This window comes from Dendrobates tinctorius, unplaced genomic scaffold, assembly GCF_039654945.1.
Source record: "Dendrobates tinctorius isolate UK_male_01 unplaced genomic scaffold, ASM3965494v1 ptg000452l, whole genome shotgun sequence".
NCBI classification, from domain to species: domain Eukaryota; kingdom Metazoa; phylum Chordata; class Amphibia; order Anura; family Dendrobatidae; genus Dendrobates; species Dendrobates tinctorius.
The window spans coordinates 143,907-159,174 of NW_027362114.1; the positions used below are offsets into that span (position 1 = coordinate 143,907).

At 47.3% G+C, this 15,268-nt stretch overlaps 1 long non-coding RNA gene across 1 annotated transcript in view; it reads right to left on the reverse strand.

Moving 5' to 3' along the window:
• Positions 1-4,308, reverse strand: part of LOC141077453 (uncharacterized) — a 128,769-nt gene extending 124,461 nt beyond the window's left edge. The window contains exon 1 of the long non-coding RNA XR_012227565.1: positions 4,169-4,308. This is a non-coding gene — a long non-coding RNA (uncharacterized lncRNA). The remainder of the gene's footprint in view (positions 1-4,168) is intronic.
• Positions 4,309-15,268: the final 10,960 nt, after the last annotated feature.

The window sequence follows — 15,268 nt, forward strand, 5'->3', positions numbered from 1 at the left end:
CGATTCCGGTGGTCTGTGCAGCCTACGGGGGGCTGTGCCGGCCTGCCGGGGGGCTGTGCCGGCCTGCCGGGGGGCTGTGCTGATGTCCGGGGGTCTGTGCAGCCTGCGAGGGTCTGTGCAGGCATCGTCCGATGGGACTACAAGTCCCATCTGGCGATGCCTGCTACCATGACAGTGATTGACACATTAGCCAATGATGGGACAGTAGTAGTCCCATCATCTGGCTAATGTGTTAAATGTAAAAAAAAAAAAAAAAAAAAAAATTTACAAACTACATACTACATATATACTACATGCATGCTACATGCATGCTACATACATGCTACATACATACTACATACATGCTACATACTACATACTACATACATACTACATACTACATGCTACATACATACTACATATATACTACATACATACTACATGCTACATACATACATGCTACATACATACTACATGCATGCTACATACATACTACATGCATGCTACATACTACATGCATGCTACATTTATGTATACCCCCCTCACATGTAAAGCGCCATGGAATAAATGGCGCTATAACAATAATAATAATAATAATAATAATAATAATAATAATAATAATGCTACATACTACATGCTACATACATGCTACATACATACTACATATATACTACATGCATGCTACATACATACTACATGCTACATACATACTACATACATACTACATACATGCTACATACATACTACATGCTACATACATGCTACATACATACTACATGCTACATACATGCTACATACATACTACATGCTACATACATGCTACATATATACGACATATATACTACATACATACTACATGCTACATATATACTACATGCCTGCTACATACATACTACATGCTACATACATGCTACATATATACTACATGCATGCTACATACATACTACATGCTACATACATGCTACATACATACTACATATATACGACATATATACTACATGCATGCTGCATACATACTACATACATGCTACATATATACTACATATATACTACATATATACTACATATATACTACATATATGCTACATATATGCTACATATATGCTACATATATACTACATATATACTACATGCATGCTACATACATACTATATGCTACATACATACTACATATATACTACATACATACTACATACATGCTACATGCTACATACATACTACATACATGCTACATACATGCTACATACATGCTACATGGTACATACATACTTAAAAAAAAAAAAAAGTCCCTAGTCTCACTTTATGGTAAAAGCTGCATGGGAAATTCCCACACAGCTTTTACCATAAAGTGAGACTAGGGACTTTTTTTTTTTTTAAGTGGCGGAGGAATACAGTGCGGAAGGATACCTACCTTCCGTCATTGGATTCCTGGAGCCCGTAGAGAGCGGTAGCATCAGCTGATGCTGCAGTTCTCTACCCAAGATCGTCGTGGGACACACTCGTGGACTGCTTCGGATCATGGGTGAGTATTTTGGTGGTTTGTTATTTTAGTATTTATTCCGCAGAAGACAATGGCTTCGGGGAACAATGTGACAAGTATTGGTAAGTATGTACTCTATGTTATATGTACTGTATGTCTATGTATGTATTGTATGAATGTATTGTATGTAGCATGCATGTAGTATGTATGTAGTATGTATGTAGCATGTAGTATATATGTAGTATGTATGTATGTAGTATGTATGTAGCATGTAGTATGTATGTAGCATGCATGTAGTATGTATGTAGTATATATGTAGCATGTATGTAGCATATAGTATGTATGTAGCATGCATGTAGTATATATGTAGCATGTAGTATGTATGTAGTATGTATGTAGTATATACACTCACTGGCCACTTTATTAGGTACACCTGTCCAACTGTGTGTTAAGACTTAATTTCTAATCAGCCAATCACATGGCGGCAACTCAGTGCATTTAGGCATGTAGACATGGTCAAGACAATCTCCTGCAGTTCAAACCGAGCATCAGTATGGGGAAGAAAGGTGATTTGAGTGCCTTTGAACGTGGCATGATTGTTGGTGCCAGAAGGGCTGGTCTGAGTATTTCAGAAACTGCTGATCTACTGGGATTTTCACGCACAACCATCTCTAGGGTTTACAGAGAATGGTCCGAAAAAGAAAAAAAATCCAGTGAGCGGCAGTTCTGTGGCCGGAAATGCCTTGTTGATGCCAGAGGTCAGAGGAGAATGGGCAGACTGGTTCGAGCTGATAGAAAGGCAACAGTGACTCAAATTGCCACCCGTTACAACCAAGGTAGGCAGAAGAGCATCTCTGAACGCACAGTGCGTCGAACTTTGAGGCAGATGGGCTACAGCAGCAGAAGACCACACTGGGTACCACTCCTCTCAGCTAAGAACAGGAAACTGAGGCTACAATTTGCACAAGCTCATCGAAATTGGACAGTAGAAGATTGGAAAAACGTTGCCTGGTCTGATGAGTCTCGATTTCTGCTGCGACATTCGGATGGTAGGGTCAGAATTTGGCGTAAACAACATGAAAGCATGGATCCATCCTGCCTTGTATCAACGGTTCAGGCTGGTGGTGGTGGTGTCATGGTGTGGGGAATTTTTTCTTGGCACTCTTTGGGCCCCTTGGTACCAATTGAGCATCGTTGCAACGCCACAGCCTACCTGAGTATTGTTGCTGACCATGTCCATCCCTTTATGACCACAATGTACCCAACATCTGATGGCTACTTTCAGCAGGATAATGCGCCATGTCATAAAGCTCGAATCATCTCAGATTGGTTTCTTGAACATGACAATGAGTTCACTGTACTCAAATGGCCTCCTCAGTCACCAGATCTCAATCCAATAGAGCATCTTTGGGATGTGGTGGAACGGGAGATTCGCATCAGGGATGTGCAGCCGACAAATCTGCGCCAACTGTGTGATGCCATCATGTCAATATGGTCCAAAATCTCTGAGGAATGCTTCCAGCACCTTGTTGAATCTCTGCCACGAAGAATTGAGGCAGTTCTGAAGGCAAAAGGGGGTCCAACCCCTTACTAGCATGGTGTACCTAATAAAGTGGCCAGTGAGTGTATATAGTATGTATGTAGCATGTATGTAGTATGTATGTAGCATATAGTATGTATGTAGCATGCATGTAGTATGTATGTAGTATGTATGTAGTAGATATGTAGTAGATATGTAGTAGATATGTAGTAGATATGTAGTAGATATGTAGTATGTAGCATGTATGTAGCATGTAGCATGTATGTAGCATGTAGTATGTATGTAGCATCCATGTAGTATATATGTAGCATGTATGTAGCATGTAGTATGTATGTAGGATGCATGTAGTATATATGTAGCATGTAGTATGTATGTAGCATGCATGTAGTATATATTATGTATGTAGTATGTATGTATTCCTCCGCTCAATGTTACACAATTCTGTGACCCCTGAGGGTTAATAATCCTCCCTGCCCCCTAGATGAGCCCCCAGAGGTGGAGGGGGTAACATGGGGCCACTTGTGGGGTCTCTGCTGTTCTGGTGTCAGAGCTCTTCACATGGCGTCCACCGTCTATCCCAGCCACAATGGCGCCCCTTCCCTCCTGAGGAGTGTCCGGCCCCTTATGGGGTATCGGCGCTCAGGGGAAATTGTGGAACAAGTGGTTTCTGTTTTCTCCTCTTCTCCCGTGTGATAATTACAGACTTGGGGACGGAGCGACATTTTAGTGGGAACATTTCATTCCTCCGCTCAATGTTACACAATTCTGTGACCCCTGAGGGTTAATAATCCTCCCTGCCCCCTAGATGAGCCCCCAGAGGTGGAGGGGGTAACATGGGGCCACTTGTGGGGTCTCTGCTGTTCTGGTGTCAGAGCTCTTCACACGTCACACGGCGTCCGCCGTCTATCCCAGCCACAATGGCGCCCCTTCCCTCCCGAGCCTGTGGGGTATCGGCACTCATTAGACACGGAGCACTGTGCGGCCTCAGCGCTCCTGTCACCTTTAGGACAATGATATATTTGGGGCTAAAGTGACATTTCTGTGAGGAAAACAGTAAAATTGTCATTTCTTCCTTCCACATTGCTGAAATTCCTGTCACACTGTCCGAATTCAGAGATTGTCCTGTCAGAAAGGAGAAGACAGGGGGCGGAAGGGTTAGTAGGACTTACAGGAGGAACCGGCCCAGAAAGCAGAAGGTCCAGGAGCGTCCGCCACATATATGACTGCTCTGTGCACACAGGACCTGTGGTGACGTCATGCCCATGTGACCAGAAGGGGCGGCGCCTCCTCCTCCATAGAGCAGACGGGAGGAAGCTGTGGCCCCGCCCACACTGTCCAGCATCTCCCCATAGGAGAGAAGTGTGGACGACAGGAAGGCACACCGTCACCAGGGGGAATGCAGCTTGTGGCCCCTAGAGGGGAATTTTCTTCATCTTATTCCAGAAGCCATGTTTTACCAAACTGAAGCTTTTTTTTTTTTTATTCAGAATTTTTTTTCCCCCTTTTTTTTTTTAAGTTTTTTTTTTTTTTTTACAGATTTAATGACAAAACTTAAAAATAAATAATAATAAATTTTATTTTTATAGCGCTGACATATTCCGCAGCACTTTACATTTCAGAGGGGACTTGTACAGACAATAGACATTACAGCATAACAATAATCACATAGATTATAACAGATACCAAGAGGAATGAGGGCCCTGCTCGCAAGCTTACAGTCTATGAGGAAAGAGGTAGACACGAAAGGTGGGTGGTAACAGTTGCCCTGATTGTATGGACCAGCCATAATGTTAAGTGTGTAACAGTACAGACACAGAGGGCTAATGGATGCATAAAGCATGTGGGAACATGACGCGGGGAACCTGGTTATGGTAAAACTTTTGGCTGTGCCACACAGGGATAGATTAGGTTAATGTGTTGAGGCGATAGGCCAGTCTGAATAAATGTGGTTTTCAGGGCACGCTTAAAATTGTGGGGATTGGGGACTAATCGTATTGGCCTGGGAAGTGCATTCCAAAGAATTGGTGCAGCACGTGTAAAGTCTTGGAGACGGGAGTGGGAGGTTCTGATTATTGAGGATGCTAACCTCAGGTCAGCAGAACGGAGGGCGCGGATAGGGTGGTAGACTGAAACGAGGGAGGAGATGTAGGGTGGCGCTGAGCCACGGAGAGCTTTGTGGGTGAGGACTTCCCGCCTCTCTCCACGCTCCCAGAATCTTCCGGTCCCAGTAATCCTTTGCGAGAATGACTGCAATGACGTCGCGGTCTCGGACCGGACGATGCCGGGAGCGTGGAGAGAGGCGGAAAGGCTGCGTGGGACGCCGGAAGATGAGAATAACAATATTTTTTTTGATTATTTTTTACATTCTATCTTTTACTACTGATGCTGCATAGGCAGCCTCAATAGTAAAATGTTGGTCACACTCGTCAAACACTATGTTTGACGAGTGTGACCAACCTGTGAATCAGTTCTCCAAGCGATGCTCCAGATCGCTTGGAAAACGCTAGCATTCCGTAAGCTAATTACGCTTGCAAATCGCTAGTTTTTCCACGGGAAAATCGCGGGAATTTAAAATGCGATTTTCCCGCGGAATGGAATTCCGGAATTCTCGCGGTAACTTCCGTGGGAATTCCGCTATGTGTGAACTTAGCCTAACGATTGTCGAGGAATATGATCCCGGCTGCAGCATTCTAGACAGATTGGAGGGGGGAGAGTTTGGTAAGAGGGAGACCGATTAGAAGAGAGTTACAATAGTCAAGACAAGAATAATAAGAGAAACAGTGAGGCTATGTGCCCACGTATGCAGAAAATTTCTGCTTCAAAATCGGACTCCTTCCCAGAAAACGCGCGTTTTATTTCCGCGCGAAAACTGCGCGTTTATGCGTTTTTTTCCATGTGTTTTCTGACTCATAGGAAAGAGCAAAAACGCTGACTTTTCTGCAAAATTAATGAGCATGCTGCATTTTTTACCGTGAAGCGTTTTTCGCGGAAAAAAAGCGCATCAATGTGCACAAAATGTGTGGACTTCATTTAAAACGAATGGGATGCTTCTTGTATGCGTTTTTGAAGCATTTTGACCTGGACAAATGCTTCAAAAACGCTTACATGGGCACACAGCCTAAGAGTTTTTGTGGAGTCAAAAGTAAGAAAAGGTCGAATTCTAGAAATGTTTTTGAGGTGCAGATAACAAGAGTGAGCCAGTGATCGGATGTGGGGGGCAAAGGAAAGCTCGGAGTCAAGTATGACCCCAAGACAGCGGGCATGTTGCTGGGGAGTAATAGTGGAACCACACACGGAAATGGCAATGTCGGGTATAGGTACATTAGCAACGGGAGGAAACACAAGGAGTTCAGTCTTTGACAGGTTCAGTTTCAGATATAGTGAGGACATGATGTTAGACACAGCGTTTAGACAATCGCTGGTGTTTTCTAGAAAGGCAGGCGTGATGTCAGAAGAAGCAGCGTATAATTGGGTGTCATCAGCATAGCGATGGTACTGGAAACCAAATCTACTGATTGTTTGACCAATCTACTGATTGTTTGACCTGATCCTTGAGGAACCCCAACAGTAAGGGGAAGATGAGAGGAGGAGGAACCTGCAAAAGATACAGTAAAGGAGCGGTCAGAGAGATAGGAGGAGAACCAGGAGAGAACGGTGTCCTTGAGGCCAATGGAACGGAGCATAGTGAGGAAGAGCTGATGATCCACAGTGTCAAATGCTGCAGAGAGATCCAAGAGAATTAGCATGGACTAATGACCATTTGATTTAGCTGTTAGTAGATCATTAGAGACTTTAGTGAGGGCAGTTTTAGTAGGGCGTAAAGAACGGAAACTGGATTGGAGAGGGTCGAGAAGAGAGTTATCAAAGAAATAGTAGATAAGACGGGAGTTGACAGGCAATCCAGGAGTTTAGAGATGAAGGGAAGATTAGAGACAAGTCTATAGTAAAGCCCCCGTTACACACTGTGATATCGCTAGCAATATTGCTGTAAAGTCACCGATTTTGTGACGTTGCAGCGATATTGCTAGCGATATCGCTGCATGTGATACTTACCTCCGACCGGCTCCCCCGCTGGTTATTGCTGATCGCGCGAGAAGCTCCTGGATCATTTCTCATCGTCAGCTTCCTGCGGCGCTTCCTGCTGTGACGATGAGCGACGCGTGGAGCCGGGCGGGAGGACGCAGGATCGCCGCGTCTGACAGGTAAGTAGCGATCCCCGTCCCCTGCGATGTCGCTGGTGAGATCTGCCTGTGTGGCAGCGATCCTGACCGCATCATATCGCTGGTCAAGATCGCTGGTGAGTCGCTAGGTGTAACGGTACCCTTAGCGGCACAGTTTTGGTCGAGGGATGGTTTTTTTAAGTAGTGGATATATGATGGCATGGTTAAATGAGGAGGGAAAGATACCAGAAGAGAGAGAGAGGTTATTTTAGTTAGGTGAGGGGTGAGAGCAGGGGAAAGGGACTGGAGGAGATGTGACAGAAATGGGTCACTGGTGCAAGTAGTTGGGCGAGATGATGCAAGGAGCCTGCTTACTTCTTCTTCTGTGACTGGTTCAAAATCATAGAGTGCGCTAGATGCAGTGGGGGAGGGAGGACTGTTATGGATGAGTCACCGAAGGAGGAAAAAACAAAAATAATAGCTAAGTCCAGAAAACCAGAGAAGTTGGAAGCTATCGGATTGCAGACCCCTGAACCTATCCACAACAACTAGCAGTAGCCGTGGGGGGTTCCTACGGTGCCTTAGACCCCTCGATCACAGCCGGAGAACTAAATTAGCCTAAAGACAGAAAGGGGAAATCTAAACTGCCCCAGAGCAGACCCCAAAGGAATAGGCAGCCCCCAACATATAATGACTGTGAAGCAAGATGAAAAACACTAACACAGATAGAAAGATAGTTTGAGCAAATGATGGAGCCCAAGCTAACTAAATAGGACAGGATAGAAAAGCTGCTGTCTGCAATCCGCAAAAACCCTATCCAAAAATGAACCAACAGACTAATAGGAAAAACAGGCCCTGAAGTCACTAGGCTTCAAAAAGACTATATCAGCACTTAGGTATATTCTGAAGACAGAGCCAGAGATCAACAGATCAGAGACAAAAATGGAATTCAGCTCACCCCCGGCCGGGGATGGCTGAACTCCAAAAAACAAGGCAAACAAAACCAGAACTAAAGTGTACAAAAGGCAGAGCAACACTTAGCTTTGAGAAGCAGAAATCAGACTGGTCTCCAAGAATCCAGCAGGAATTCACCAGCGAGGCAGCAGGGCGTCGGCTGCCTTATATCCAGTCATCAGTTCCTGTGACCCAGTCATCATCTACCTGCTCAGCTGTTTGGTGATCAGCCTCACTACCTTCCTTCGCCAGAAGAGGGAGTTCATCAGACCTCACTGGTGAAGGGAAAAATGAACTCACAACAGAGGACAGTGCATGGTATGAGGTGATAGGCAGATAATTTCCTGTCCGAGCTGGTCAATTTTTTCTTTGAAGTAATTCACCAGATCGTTAGGTTGAAGCTCCGTGGTTGGGGCCTGTACTCTTGGGTTGAGTAAAGAATGAAAAGTGTCAAAGAGACGTTTAGGGTTATTGGACAGTGAGGTGATGAGCGTGTTGAAATAGGTTTGTTTTGAGATGTGAAGGGCAGTGTTGTATGTTCTAAGCATAAACTTATAATGGATGAAATCTTCGTGTAGATTGGATTTTCTCCACAGACGTTCAGCGCACCTGGAGCGCCGCTGCAGGAAACGTGTTTGCAGGGTATGCCAGGGTTGTCGCCATCTGTGTTGTGGTGGTCTATGTTTAGGAGGTGCAAATTCATCCAGGGCACTTTGAAGTGTTTCATTGTAATGTTTCAATGCAGAATCAGGACATGAGAGGGAGGAGATAGGGGCCAATGAAGACTGCAAGTTCTCCATAAGTTTCTGGGTGTTAATGGCCTGTATGTTTCTATAAGTATGGACAGTGGGGGTGACCTGAGCGGCCTGGCAGTTCTTGATAGAGAATGAAAGAAGGTTGTGGTCAGAGAGCGGGAGAGGGGAGTTTGCAAAATCATCCACTGCACAAAGCCGAGAGAAGACCAAGTCGAGGGAGTTTCTGTCTCCATGCATTGGAGAATTAGTAAGCTGCGAAAGGCTGAACGAGGAGGTTAGAGATAAAAGGTGAGTAGCAGATAGGGAGAGGGGAAGAGCAATGGGGATGTTGAAATCGCCCATGATGAGGGTAGGGATGTCACAAGAGAGAAAATGTGGAAGCCAAGTGGCAAAATGATCCAGGAACTGATGGGAGGGGCCGGGAGAATGATATACCACCGCCACTTGCATTGAGAAGGGGGTGTAGAGTCTGACGGCATGGACCTCAAAAGAAGAGACAAGTGAGGGTACTTGAGGGATAACCTGAAAGGTACATTTTGGTGATAGGAGCAGACCAACGCCTCCACCTGCTCTAATAAAATACAATGCGGCGAGGAGCCCTGCTGTGAATAACGCTTAAAAGCAGCTACAAATATGATAAAACTGCATAAAAAGGGCATCTAAGTGGGCACCGAAGGGCGTTACTGAAAGGGTTAAATGACTGAACCCGGCCCGAATGGGTTATGACCATGAGAACTGGCATGAAAGCCAGCAAATAGCCATGGTATCTCCATTTCACCTAATCTTGAAAGCTGGCCACTGGAAGGGCATGGTGAAACCAGAGTTACACAGTGTAAATCACTACAGGGTGGGCCATATATATAGATGCACCTAAATAAAATGGGAATGGTTGGTGATATCAAATACCGGGCACACCCAAGGATTTTTGGTGCAAAAAAAATCAGAATTTTAATATATACAATAGCCACTAGTTACAAACGTTTCAGTCGTGATAGACCTTCATCAGTGTACTAGGGTTAGTTTCTAGATGCTAGTGTGAGTAAATCACAAATAGTAGCCAAAGATCGGGTAAAGAGTGTAGTACGGAACATAGGGAGGTGACAGCTCCCTGTCTTGCGGTGGATACTGTGACATAGGATACCTGGCATATACCTATTTTGGCATACTGCAGGTCACTGACCACCTAAGTTCTGGGCTACACTCTTTACCTGATCTTTGGCTATTTGGCTACTATTTGTGATTTACTCACACTAGCATCTAGAAATTAACCCTAGTACACTGATGAAGGTCTATCACGACCGAAACGTTTGTAATTAGTGGCTACTGTATGCATTAAAATTCTGATTTTTTTGCACCAAAAATCCTTGAGTGTGCCTGGTATTTGATACTTGGTTATAAGGTTTGGGAACCTACTGTGTGGCACCTCCCTGTTTGGCTGTGCTAACATTTATTCCTATATGGTTGGTGATATCAACTTCCTGTTTGTGGCACATTAGTATATGGGAGGGGGAAACTTTTCAAGATGGGTGGTGACCATGGCGGCCATTTTGAAGTGGGCCATTTTAGATCCAACTTTATAAATGGCCCACCCAGGTGTATCCATATAAATGGCCCACTCTGTATATAAGGCCAGAGAAACATAACTAAGACAGAAGCAGAAACCTGGGTACCTGTACACGTGTACAGTGTTGTAATACCTGCACAAGTGGGGACGCCCATGCAGTGTTGTGAATTTCCCAGGGGTTCTCTGTCTTGGTGCATCTCTGATATTCCAGATGGATGATGTTTAAAAGCTTCTTGGTGATGATGTGAGTATACAGTATGTAGTTAATGTTTATATGTGCTTAATCATTATATGTATTTAATCTTTATATGTACTTAACCTTTGTATCTTAAAATATACAAAAGTGTACGCAATCATACTATTCAATTATACTATTCCTTTAATTTTGTACTTTAAAATAAGTAGTAGCCTTATTTAAAGCCGTATCTGAACCTTAGTGTAATAACTTGTTAATATAGCATAGTATATGTGTATGTATGCATGGTATATGCCTGGATGTGTATATATGCATGGTATATGCCTGGATGTGTATGTATGCATGGTATATGTGTATGTGTTAGGTTGAACAATAAGCAAAGCTCCCAACAGTCCCGATTCTCGCGGGACAGTCCTGTTTTTGACACCCCCAACCCGCGTCCCGCCCGGGACGCTATTTTTCCCGCATTGCACTGAGCCGCCATGCCCCACCATTCACCGACCCCATGATCCTCACCCTCCCAGAGAGCCACCGCAGCCTGCAATTGTTAGGGACGGCGGAACGCACTAAATATAAAATAACGTAAAGTGTGTTCGCTGCCCGGGATCCACCGTGCAGAAGGTGTTAACACTGCTGCTAGCTGATGTTGGACGTACAATATGGCGGTATAACGCACGCGGGTTGAACGTCACCCAGGTGCACTGAGCGATCTCTGTTTTACTCACAGAGATGCCTTAAGTGCAAAACACAAAAGGGCTGAGCCTGTTAGCATCACAGGTCTCAGAGGAGTGCACGCATGGTATATGGTCACAGGAGCTGGGCCCTAGGCAGAGGATCAGCGTCCGTCTAGACCTACCGTGCGTGCGGCGTCGCAACTGCGGACGCCAAAAGGAGCTGCAGACTGCAGCGCGGCGACAGACACTGCCGCTAGTCGACAATGCCCAAGAGGGGCGCACTGTCGGACGCTAGTACTGTGTAGATGCTTATTGTGGCTAGAGCTTGCCACTGGCTGTTACTGACGCTAAAGCTAAGTGTGACGCCCCTGAGGCTCAGTCACCACAGAGGTACTGCACCTTGCTCTCTCTCCAAGGTGGGGTACCCCACCATCCAAGTAAGGTGGGAACTCCCTTTCTACACTCCAACACTCGCACCCCACACAACAGGGTAGTTCTGCACAACCACATTGCGGCTCCATGCTCAGAGGGTAGCAGAGCACCTTTGGTGGTTCCCCGCTTGGAACACTGGATGTGCTGGGAGGTGGGTGGAGTTAAGATACATAAAAGAGTGGGAAAGTATAGGATGTGAGGTTCAGTCTGACAGAAGGTCGGGAGGGTAGGAAGTCACTCAGACAGGAGTGAGGATCCCTGGAAGAAGGGATGGAGGAAGGAGTGCTGCAGCTGCCTCAGTGATCTGAGCCACCTGGCACAGGAAAGGAACAGAAGGAGAAAGACATAAAACTGAAACCTAAGCTTCCATAAGAAAGAAAGACAAGTACGGAACAAAGGAGTAGAGAGAACAGAGAGGACGTGGGTTAGAAGAGGAACCCTGACTATAGGTTCTCAGCGCAAGGCTGGGGCCCGATCCCCGAGGTTGTATGGACACTTATGGTTCTGCAGCAGACACCGGTGGAGTAGATGGCTGTAAATGCACTACTCCCATCTAAGACTTGGGGCACAACAGCAATTGTATAGGGAGCCGGGACTCAGGAGGAGGGAGTCCCCGAAGCAGGCTACAGCTGTCTGCCGTACAAGTAGGTTCTTGGGAACATCTGACAGGAGGAACTCCAGCGTACCACGGTACTGGAGATCTTCACACTTCAAGGCGCTATAGAGGAGACGTTCAGGAAAAGCACATAAGTTGGCGGAGTGTGGAGGGGAGCTTTCCATCTTGCCTGAGGTTGACTGGGTCCCTGACCTGGAGAACACGGCACAGAAGCGGGCACTACTGACTGGGAGTAAAGCCTTGGAACTACATGCCCTGGTGTCCTCCATTCCTTCCTGCGTCCGTCTGCCTGACACTGCTACATCCCCTGCGCCGGACACTACACCATCAAAGTGTCCCCACATCTACACTGCCCTGGGACAACAGCCCTGCCTGTGGAGGGCTATACCATCATTGCTGCATCACACCATCTGTCCCAGAGGATCTCTTTGCAGCGTCGGCTTAACACCTCCCTTGCCGAACACCACAGGTGGCGTCACAAACTATTCCATTCCATTACACCATTCACATCCCCGCCATTGACTTGGGCGCCCAGGGCCACCGCTGCTGTGACACATCCCACTGACACCGGCCCGGTACCGAGTACCCCACGGCCCTGGGAGGGCGACCCACTAAGTCCCTATACACACTCATAATATCAGAGGGAGGGGATCTTAATGAGTCATTCGCAGGTTCATGCAACCATCATCATTCACACAGTAGCAACTAGAGACTATACTAGCGCATGGCTGAGCGGCCATGCGAACCTTTTATAGCCAGGACTTTCCGGAAGCTTCCAGATCCCTGAGATGGACCAATCAGATCTGGAGAAGGATCTGGACATGTGGCTCCCGTTCTGCAATGGGAGATTGTCTCGTGAGCATGCTCAGTGGAGCGACAGAAGGACTTAGCCTCTGGAGCGATTTGCTGCTGAGCAGACTGCATTGCCATTGCTGACCCAAAGGTGGCAGCAATAGCCAGCCCCACAGAGCAGGTCTGGGCAGAGTGTCTGGGAAGCTGGGATTGCTGAGCAATCTCCTCTGCGGTCGGTCGGTCGAAAGACAATGGTAGACTGCAGAATGTGAGGCTCTGGATTCCTGTAGAACCGCAGCAGGAACGCGACACCTAACATTACCCCCCCTAGGGCCCCCTTCCCCTTGAGCCTTCCAATCCACCAAATAAAGTTTTTTGCCACGTACCACCTTGTGTCCCACAGAGGCATAGGCCTCAGGCTCGTCCGAAGACAAGTCTGACTCCGCAGATGACTCGGAAAACAGGGACATGTGAACAGGTTTGAGAAGGGACACGTGGAAGGCGTCAGGGATGGCTAAGTCGCCAGGAGAAGTTGGAGCGGGGCACCGATGTGTGTCGACGGGCGTCTTCACTCACTTTAGAGGATAGAGTGACATGCGGGGTGCGACCCAGACTGTCGCGAACCTCCATTGCCCGGTCTGCCACCGGCAAGGGATACAGTAACCCAGCCAGCCTCTGTTTAGAGGAGCTGCTCCGAGCATAAGAGGCGTATGCCTGAATGTATTTTTTAGCGTCCCGAGCCCTGTGCGGCCACCAATAAGAGCTTGCCAGGAGTTTTGTGGTCTGCTTGTAGCCAAAGTGACCATCCACCCTGGACGCGTGTGCCCACGTGAGAACCTTGGACCGTAGATGAGGCGGGACAAAGGTCTTGCCTGGCAGCAGTGACTCGAGGACGACCGGAGCCACGGTCTTCAGATTCCCAGTAGGTGGCGCGGAAAGATCTGCAGGCACCTCCGCAGAGGCTACTTGGACGACTCCCCCCATGCACTTTCCCACACAGTCTTTGCTCCATTCTATTATTCTCCCCGAGGAGAACTCTATATGAGGGGAATGGCAACAGAGCCAGGGAACCCCGAGGAGCACCTGATCGATGCCCTCTGGCATAATGAGCAGGGACACCGTCTCCCGATGAAAAGGTGGAATTGAGAGCTTAAAGGGGTGCTGTTTGGTGGGTAATCTGGGATGATAAGGTCGACCCGTTTACCACCCTGATGGGTACTGAGTGAGGAAGTGGTACCAACGGGATAGCGTGCTGTTGGGCGAAGAACGAGGACATAAAGTTCCCTTCTGCCCCGGAATCCACTGTGACCTGTACCTCCCAGGAGGAATCACCGCTATCTAACATCCCTTGGAGCGCTGGATTGGGGGAGACGGTCTCCATAGCGAATAGACCCTCACCAATTACCAGTGGACGTGGTCGTTTTTTCGGCCGCTGCGAACACCTGTTAGCCACGTGACCAGACTGTCGACACTGGTAACAGCGTGTGGAGCGTTGTGCCGGCCGTGTCTTGAGACCGGCGTGGGACACCTCCATGGGCTCTGGAGGTAAACTCTCTTGCTCAAGAGGTTCTAGAGGTTCAAAGAGGTTGGGAGCCAAGCTAATCTTCCGTCTGGATTGAGCACGCTCCAGCCCGCGCTCCGAAAAACGGAGATCGATGCGGGTGGAAATAGCAATCCGCTCTTCCAGACTTATGGGAACCTCCCTGGTAGATAGAGCATCCTTAACATGCTCCGCCAAACCTCTCCAGAACACAGGGATGAGGGTTTTATCAGGCCATTCCAGCTCGGAAGCCAGTGTCCGGAAACGGACGGCGTACTGGCTGACCGAGAGGGATCCCTGTGTTAATGCTAGTAACTGGAGAGAGGTGTCGTGAGTGACCCGTGGCCCCAAAAAGACCTGCTTCAGAGATGTTAGGAACTGAGCAGTGGTCCGAATCACAGGGTCACCACGCTCCCACAGTGGCGTGGCCCACTCCAACGCCCTGCCCGACAGAAGGGAAACGATAAACCCCACCTTAGCCCGCTCTGTAGGGAATCACGCGGCCAGTAACAAGCTGGATAGAGCACTGGCTCACGAAACCCCTGCAGGAGGCAGTGTCACCAGAAAATTTATCAGGCAACGGGAG